General features: G+C 44.0%; 1 non-coding gene across 1 annotated transcript; it reads left to right on the top strand.

Moving 5' to 3' along the window:
- The first annotated feature begins 2,999 nt into the window (after positions 1-2,999).
- Positions 3,000-3,072, top strand: trnav-uac. Its single transcript has one exon. It is a non-coding gene; the product is annotated as a tRNA-Val (tRNA).
- Positions 3,073-9,803: the final 6,731 nt, after the last annotated feature.

Here is a 9,803-nt window from a genome sequence, read left to right on the forward strand (position 1 = left end):
CTCACAGACTAGAGGCTTTATAGGCAAAAGTATACATTTCAAGGTTGCTTAAATCCATCTCGAGCCAATAGAAATGGTTCAACATCACACCACCCATCTCATATTTGCTGTGTCTGGTTGTTTCTCAGTTCTTTCCCCATCTTTAACTCAGATAAGGTGTTCTATACCCAGATGGTGTGGTCTCACCTGCTGTTACAAACATTATTTTCCCATACCTGTAGTATCCCAGTCCTCTGCACATTTATTTTTAAGGTTAGTACAATGGTGCTATGAATATATGTATGTTGCTTAATCTATCTTTAAGTGAAGTTAGTTTAGTTCAGTGTTAAAAGTAAACAATAAAACATTAAATGTAATCAATTAAAATAATTTCCATTACACTAATTTACCACTGAAATAATATTTTTTATTTCACTCATAGAGGTATCGCACACTGTCTGCCAAATATGTATGCATAAACTTTGGATCTCCCGTCAATTTACTATTTTCTGCGCCCATATTTGCTTTTGGTAAGAGTCAACGATTAGTCACACGTCTGATCAGATCGTGAAGGTAAAATTGTGAAAGTAATTTTCAACAAAGCACAAAAGAAATGACCACTGTGGATTCTCAAAAAGCACTTCTGGAGCTCCTGCTGTGAACTTAAGGAGGTCTTCTGTGAAACGCGTGTGGATTTCACGCAGAGTGTCAACCTGATATCATGGTCTGTGTTACGTGTTCGCGTTTTGTCGTGTGTTTTTTTTTTCCCTCTCTCTGTTCTCCGCCCTTTACACTCTCAGTCACCGGTCATTGGTTCCCGTCACCCGTCAATAATCATCAGCGCTGACGTCATCCATTCCGCAGTCTCCAATCATTCCAAACCACCTCAAATAAAAGAGCCGCCAGACCACCCACAAGCCCCCCCATTTTGTTTTGCTGTTTGCTCGCTACTTTTTCGGAATACTGATTGTCATTGTATATTGCATTGTTTGATGTTCGTTACTGTGTATTGTTTTCCCGTTCCCTTTTCCACTCATATTGTTAGTTGTCATTCGTTGTGTGTTGTGAGGTCGGGGAGAAGTGGACAGGTAAGAATGTCACGTGACTTACATTGCAACACGTAGGAATCTACTTTGTATAGTACATTAGGTTAGGGGCGCGTGCCAACCCATGTACTTTTGTTTTGATTAGTGAGCGTAGTATAAGTTAGGCGCGCCACGGACGCTGAAGACATTTTTTTCAAATAATTATTGTTGGTAGATAGTCTAGGGGGGAAGTTAAGTAGCTGGAGACGGTTTTGATTTATTTTCTTTACTTTAGCACCGCCCTCGTCTCTTCTTCCCGTTCCCTTCGTCTTGTGGTTTTTGTTTCTGTAAATAATGTAAATAGTGTACGTATATATATCTTTTTCCATTTTGTTCTATCACCATTGCACCTTTTGTATTTAATCATCACCTACACAAATAAAAAATTATTATCTTGTACATTAGTTTACACGGTTTTCTTTGTCCCACACACTATACGCACGTTTTTAATGTCTATCTTTTTAAATGTTATACCCCTGTACCCCTAGACCTACGTGGGGTCGTAACAGTCTGCAATTTTCCCTGACAGAGCACAAGCAAAACTCCAGGAGTTTGTGTAGTGTAGTGGTCATCACGATCGACTTGCACGCGAAAGGTCCTCGGTTCGAAACTGGGTGGTAACAGGCACAGGCTTTATTGCTATCTGTAAATAAATGGCCCCCTTTTTATCTAAAAGGTTTTTCACTCTACAGAGGCTTTTACCGCCAAGTAGGTTAGAGCAGGAACTCAAGGAAGTCTGCCTTGACACGTGTCTGGATTTCACGAAGCTTGTCAATTTGCTGTGAAGGTGCCCAATTTTCCCTGACAGAGCACAGCACAAGTTCCAGTAGTTTCTGTAAAGAAAAGGCCAACTGATAAAAGGTTTTTCACGCTACAAAGGCTTTTAACTCTGAGTAGGTTAAAGCAGGAACTCAAGGAAGTCTGCCTTGACACGTGTGTGGTTTTCACGCAGCTCGTCAATCTGCTGAGAAGCTGTCCAATTTTCCCTGACAGAGCAAAGTTAAAAGGTTTTTCTGCCGCTCTAATCTGTGAAGGCCTTTCTTTACACAGGTGTGAAGAAATATATTGATTCACACTAGGCTGTGGTAACTTAAGGAGGTCTTCTGTGAAACGTGTGTGGATTTCACGCAGCTTGTCAATCTGCTATCATGGTCTGCAATTTTCCCTGACAGAGCACAAGCTCAGCTCCAGCAGTTTCTGTAGTGTAGTGGTCATCACGTTAGCCTTACACGCAAAAGATTCGAAAACGAGCAGAAAAAGAGCACAGCACAAGCGCCAGTAGTTTCTGTAAAGAAATGGCCACCTGATTAAAGGTTTGTCACTGTCCGAAAGCTTTTAACTCTGAGTAGGTTAAAGCAGGAACTCAAGGAAGTCTGCCTTGACACGTGTCTGGATTTCACGCAACTTGTCAATCTGCTGTGAAAGTGTCCAGTTTTCCCTGATAGAGCACAGCACAAGCTCCAGTAGTTTCTGTAAAGAAATGGCCACCTGATTAAAGGTTTGTCACTCTACGAAGGCTTTTACCTCCGAGGAGGTTAGAGCAGGAACTCAAGGAAGTCTGCCTTGACACGTGTCTGGATTTCATGCAGCTTGTCAATCTGCTGTGAAGCTGTCCAATTTTCCCTGACAGAGCAAAGGTAAAAGTTTTTTCTGCCGCTCTAATCTGTGAAGGCCTTTTTTTACACAGGTGTGAAGAAAAATATTTAGTCACTCTAGGCTGTGGTAACTGCCAGGCCAGCAGAGTCTGTGCTAATGTCCAAGTAATTTTCAACAAAGCACAAGAGAAAGGATCACTGTGGAATCTTAAAAAGCACTTCTGGAGCTCCTGCTGTGAACTTAAGGAGGTCTTCTGTGAAACGCGTGTGGATTTCACGCAGCGTGTCAACCTGATATCATGGTCTGCAATTTTCCCTGACAGAGCACAAGTTTCCAGGAGTTTGTGTAGTGTAGTGGTCATCATGTTTGACTTACACGCGAAAGGTCCTCGGTTCGAAACCGAGCAGAAACAGTGCTTCTTGTTTTGCGAGATTTTCTAAAGTCTTTGCGATGTTCCAGGTGAATCATGGTAGACAAACAACAAACAGTTTCCGTAGTGTAGTGGTTATCACATTCGCATCACACGCAAAAAGACCCAGGTCGAAACCGGGTGGTAACAGGCACAGGCTTTATTGCTATCTGTAAAGAAATGGCCCCCTTTTTATCTAAAAGGTTTTTCACTCTACAGGGGCTTTTACCGCCAAGTAGGTTAGAGCAGGAACTCAAGGAAGTCTGCCTTGACACGTGTCTGGATTTCACGCAACTTGTCAATCTGCTGTGAAGCTGTCCAATTTTCCCTGACAGAGCACAGCACAAGCTCCAGTAGTTTCTGTAAAGAAATGGCCACCTGATTAAAGGTTTGTCACTCTACGAAGGCTTTTACCTCCAAGTAAGTTAGAGCAGGAACTCAAGGAAGTCTGCCTTGACACGTGTCTGGATTTCATGCAGCTTGTCAATCTGCTGTGAAGCTGTCCAATTTTCCCTGACAGAGCAAAGGTAAAAGTTTTTTCTGCCGCTCTAATCTGTGAAGGCCTTTCTTTACTTAGGTGTGAAGAAAAATATTTTGTCACTCTAGGTTGTGGTAACTGCCAGGCCAGCAGAGTCTGTGCTAATATCCAAGTAATTTTCAACAAAGCACAAAAAAAATGACCACTGTGGATTCTCAAAAAGCACTTCTGGAGCTCCTGCTGTGAACTTAAGGAGGTCTTCTGTGAAACGCGTGTGGATTTCATGCAGCGTGTCAACCTGATATCATGGTCTGCAATTTTCCCTGACAGAGCACAAGTAAAGCTCCAGGAGTTTGTGTAATGTAGTGGTCATCACGTTCGCCTTACACGCAAAAGATTCGAAACCGAGCAGAAACAGAGCACAGCACAAGTTCCAGTAGTTTCTGTAAAGAAATGGCCACCTGATTAAAGGTTTTTCACGCTACGAAGGCTTTTAACTCTGAGTAGGTTAAAGCAGGAACTCAAGGAAGTCTGCCTTGACACGTGTGTGGTTTTCACGCAGCTCGTCAATCTGCTGAGAAGCTGTCCAATTTTCCCTGACAGAGCAAAGGTAAAAGGTTTTTCTGCCGCTCTAATCTGTGAAGGCCTTTCTTTACACAGGTGTGAAGAAAAATATTGATTCACACTAGGCTGTGGTAACTTAAGGAGGTCTTCTGTGAAACGTGTGTGGATTTCACGCAGCTTGTCAATCTGCGGATGACACGGTAGAGAAAACCGTCATCAGGACGTTTCCCAACCAGAAGCCGTGGGTAGACAAAACTATCCGCGACTCTCTGAGATCCCGCTCCGCAGCCTATAACACGGGATAGTCACCGGGATATGTCTGAATACAAGGCTGCGTCGATGCGGCGCGGCGCAGAGCGTGAAGGAGGCAAAGAGGTGCTACGGGAGGAAACTTGAGTCACAGTTTCAACACAGTGACTCTAGGAGCCTTTGGCAGGGACTGAGAAACATCACTGACTATAAAACGCCAACCTCCAGAGTGGAGAGCGCGGATGCTTCTCTGGCAGACGAGCTAAACTCCTTTTATGCCCGTTTCGAGGCTGCAGCTAATCACGCTAATCACGCTTAGCACCGCTTAGCGCATGATGAACAGCACGCATGCCGAGAGAGCCGGAGAGGAAATCGCGTTCACCATTTCGGAGCACGACGTGGGAGGAGGGCATTCAGGAGAGAGTGAACACCAGGAAGGCAGCAGGACCTGACGGCATCACAGGTCGGGTTCTGAGAGCCTGTGCTGACCAGCTAGCACCGGTGTTCACTGAGATATTTAATCTCTCCCTGAAACAGTCTATAGTCCCTCATGTTTCAAAGAGTCCATCATTGTTCCTGTGCCGAAGAAACCTCAACCATCTTGCCTAAATGATTACCGCCCTGTAGCTCTGACGTCTGTAGTGATGAAGTGCTTCGAGAGACTCGTCAGAGACTTCATCACCGCATCACTACCGGACACACTGGACCCACTTCAGTTTGCTTACCGCCAAAACCGGCCCACGGAGGATGCCATCACACACCTCCTCCACACAACCACAAGCCACCTGGATTTTAGGAAAGGGAACTATGTGAAAATGCTGTTCGTGGACTATAGTTCAGCTGCTCAACACCATAGTTCCTCCACGCCACCTCGGTTGGAGGTCCTGGGACTCAGCCCATCCCTGCGTCACTGGATCACCAACTTCCTGACCGACAGACCACAAGCCGCACGGATGGGAAAACACACCTCATCCTCCCTCACTCTCAGCACTGGAGCCCTCAGGGTTGTGTTCTGAGCCCCCTGCTGTACTCGCTGTACACACATGACTGTGTGGCCACTACAAACTCCACCACCATCATTAAATTTGCTGACGACACTGTCGTGGTGGGCCTGATCTCCAACAACGATGAGATGGCCTACCTTCAGGAGATCAACAACCTGAGAGATGGTGTCAGGAGAACAATCTGCTCCTGAACATCAGCAAAACAAAGGAGTTAATAGTGGACTTCAGCACGAAGCAGGTGCGCTCTTACCATCCCATCAAGATCGACGGGACCCCAGTGGAGAGAGTGGACAGTTTCCGGTACCTGGGTGTTAACATCACGCAGGACCTGTCTTGGTCCTGTCACATCGACACCCTGGTGAAGAAGACCCGCAGCGCCTATACCATCTGAGGCGCTTAAGGGACTTCAGACTCCCATCTCAGGTGCTCAGGAACTTTTACACCTGCACCATCGAGAGTGTCCTGACGGAAACATCACCTCCTGGTTTGGAAACAGCGCCATGCAGGACAGGCGAGCCCTTCAGAAGGTGGTGCGGTCAGCTGAGCGCACCATCCGCACTGAGCTCCCTGTGCTGCAGCACATCTACAACAAGCGGTGCTGTACCAGGGCCAGGAAGATCGTGGAAGACCTCAGCCATCCCAACAATGGACTCTTTTTCTCTGCTGCTCAGGAAAGCGCTGCTCCCTGAAGGCAAACACAGAGAGAATGAGGAGGAGCTTCTTCCCGCAGGCCATTCGGAGTCTGAACCAGAGAACACCCAGCACCTAATTACCGGGATTCCCATGTTCACCCCTCTTTCCCAGATACTCGCCACTTACTTTGGACATTCGCACAGCCACTTTTACATTTTACACTTTATATTTTATATTCTACACTTTATTTACACTTTATTTTTTATACTTTGCACACTTCTTTTTTATACATATTTTTATACATATTTTTTATATTTTATATTTATATATATTTAAATTCTGTTCTCTATTTTGATGCTGGACGGTTGTAAAGAACATTTCACTGCATGTCGTACCATGTATGTATGTGTATGTGACAAATAAAATTTGAATTTGATTTTTGATTTGATTTGATTTGGATCTTGCACCCACAATGCAACGCGTCATTAAAAATTACGGAAAACACCTGTAAACTTAAAATACGGAAAATTCCTTCAAATGAAAACAGACGTTTTAACTGTATTTTTACGGATTTTTTTTACAGTGTAGTGTTTGATTTTATTGCTAACTTACCCATACTTCTCTACCATATCAGCCACAAGGATGTTTACCAGCTTTTTACCGGCTTTATCACCGTCTAAAAGTCTGAAGGACACCTTAGATCAGTGGTTCCCAACCTTTTCTTGTTTGAGGCACCCTTGGAAAGCCTTTCAAAAGTTCCCGGCACCCCTATAAGGAAATAGATATTTAAAATCTCCGTAGCTTTTTTATTATTATTTATTTATTTGTTTCATTTCGAGAGTTTGCATGCAACAACACCTTATACCTAGTCCTAGATGATATGAGAATACTGTTTACACTGATTCTGCCTTAATAAAAAAAATTTATTTTAATTTTAGAAGAAAACAAACACAACCCCCGGTATTTATTCAGTACAGTGACTAAATTAACAAAAAATAAAGCATCAGCAGGTGCTAATATGCCCCAAGAGTATAGCTGCAATGAGTTCATGAATTTCTTTACTTCTAAGATTGATACCATCAGAGATAAAATTGTAACTATACAGCCGTCAACTACAGTTTCACATCAGATAATGAGCTTTAGATCCCCTAAGGAAAAATTACACTCTTTCTCTATTATAGGAGAAGAAGACTTGTACAAACTTGTTAAATCATCTAAACCAGCAACATGTATGTTAGACCCTATTCCATCTAAACTATTAAAAGATCTGCTTCCAGAAGTCATAGATCCTATTTTGAACATTATTAATTCATCATTGTCATTAGGATATGTTCCCAAAACCTTTAAACTGGCTGTAGTTAAACCTATCATTAAGAAACCACATCTTGATCCCAAAGACTTAGTAAATTACAGACCAATCTCTAATCTCCTTTTCTGTCAAAGATACTAGAAAGGTAGTATCCTCACAACTGTATTCCTTTTAGAAAAAAATGGTGTCTGTGAGGATTTCCAATCAGGTTTTAGACCGTACCATAGTACTGTGACTGCTCTCATTAGAGTTACTAATGACCTGCTTCTATCATCTGATCGTGGTTTTATCTCGTTATTAGTGCTATTAGATCTTAGCGCAGCATTCGATACTATCGATCACAACATTCTCTTGGATAGACTAGAAAACTATGTTGGCATTAGAGGAAGCGCCTTAGCATGGTTTACATCATATCTATCTGACCGCTATCAGTTTGTGGCATTAAATGAGGAGGTATCATATCGATCAAAAGTGAAATATGGAGTTCCTCAAGGCTCAGTGCTAGGACCGTTACTTTTCAACCTTTACATGTTACCTCTGGGAGATATTATCAGGAGTCATGGTGTTAGCTTTCACTGCTATGCTGATGATACTCAGCTCTATATTTCAGCTCAGTGTGATGTTTCCGAGCCCACCAGCTCGGGGAGGGACGCAAATTCGTGAAAGGATGTAAAAATGATGGCTGACTCGCAACAGCACTTCAGTGCAAAGTGCAGTTTTTATTTACAGTGCAGCAGTGTCGACAGTGAAGGCTATATACAGGTGCACACCAAAAACCAACGACAAACAATCCAAAAGTACCAAAGAAAATAAAAGGGAAAAATAAACCGAAAACACTACAAAGATCAACCAGGTATCCACAATATACATTAAGGTTTAAATTGCGTGAGGCAATCGCAGTAGCACTCTACAAATCGACTTGGTGAACAAGTCCCACATGAAGTTTGGCCTCGGCTTAAATAGGCCAAACTCCACCCCCTTTTTGGATCCTACCATTTGCAGGTACATCTAACATTTACAGGATAAAAATACCACCTCTATTTGGTACTTACTATTCATCCTTAATTTCCAACAACTTTAAATACAAATCAACATACAATCCGTTACACTTAATACATTCATTGTATTATTGCCACACGTAAATACACACATAAACACCTAAACATACATTGATAATGGTTTCGCCAGCTTCCGGCTGCGCGCGCACAGCGGGAAGGCTGTGACATTATAATTGGTCGCCGCAGCGCCGGCTTTGCCACCGCTTAGCTTTCTCCGGAAGACTGACTACGCCCACACAGACAGACATAACAAAAACAAACAGGACAAGCGCTATGTAAAATGTATGTAATGATTAGTATAAATAACGGAAAAGTGCGGAAATGGGGAAATGTCCGTGTGCTATCATTTTCGCGTGTGCACCCGCTACACTGATAGCGGCAACAGAGGGGAGGATGCAATGAGTGAATGAGGTAAACCGGAGTGTGTGCGGGTGTATGTGCGAGTGTAATTTAATGCTGCTTCCCCAGCGGTGGCAGCTACTGTGACTTTGTCACATCACCTTCCCCCTCTCCCAGCCGCGTACTGGCCGGAAACCTGGACAGATAGTCGGCTACTATATTGAGTCTTCCCGGTCTGTGCCGTATCTTGAACCGGTATGGCTGCAGGGCAAGGTACCACCGTGTAACTCTGGCATTGTGGTCCTTCATAGACTGGATCCAGGTTAGGGCTCAATGGTCAGTCTCTAGGTCAAACTCTCGACCAAGGAGATAATAGCGTAAGCTGTCCAGGGACCACTTGATGGCGAGACCTTCCTTCTCAACTGCCGAATATCTTGCCTCTCTGGGGAGTAACTTGCGGCTGAGATAGACAACCGGTCTCTTTTCTCCTGCACTTCCCTGGGCAAGGACTGCACCAATCCCTGTTGCTGATGCATCTACCTGTACCAGGAACCTTTGTGTGAAGTTCGGACTCTGGAGAACTGGGTTGGAGCATAGTTTTTCTTTTAAGTTATTAAAAGCTGCCTCACATTCATCAGTCCAGGGAACAGGGTTTGTCACTGTTTTGGACAGCAGGCCGGTCAGAGGAGCCGCGATGGAGGCAAAGTGTGGTACAAATCTCCTGTACCAGCCCACCAGTCCTAGGAAGGACCTCACTTCCTTCTTGGTCCTTGGTTGTGGGCTCCTTCGGATTGCCTCCACCTTACCTATTTGGGGTCTCAGTTGCCCATTGCCAAGGTGATACCCCAGGTAATTTGCCTCTTGCTTTGCCCACTCACATTTAGCAACATTCAATGTTAGTCCGGCTTCCTCTATCTTCTTTAGGGTTTGTTGGAGGTGGTGAAGATGCTCTTCCCAAGAGTTGCTGTGTATTACCACATCATCCAGGTATGCTGCAGACCAGTCTTCACAGCCTAGAAGTACTCGGTCCATCAGCCTCTGGAAAGTGGCTGGTGCTCCATGAAGACCAAACGGTAGGACTGTAAACTGGAACAAACCTA

Source organism: Puntigrus tetrazona, chromosome 4 (assembly GCF_018831695.1).
Source record: "Puntigrus tetrazona isolate hp1 chromosome 4, ASM1883169v1, whole genome shotgun sequence".
Lineage (NCBI taxonomy): Eukaryota > Metazoa > Chordata > Actinopteri > Cypriniformes > Cyprinidae > Puntigrus > Puntigrus tetrazona.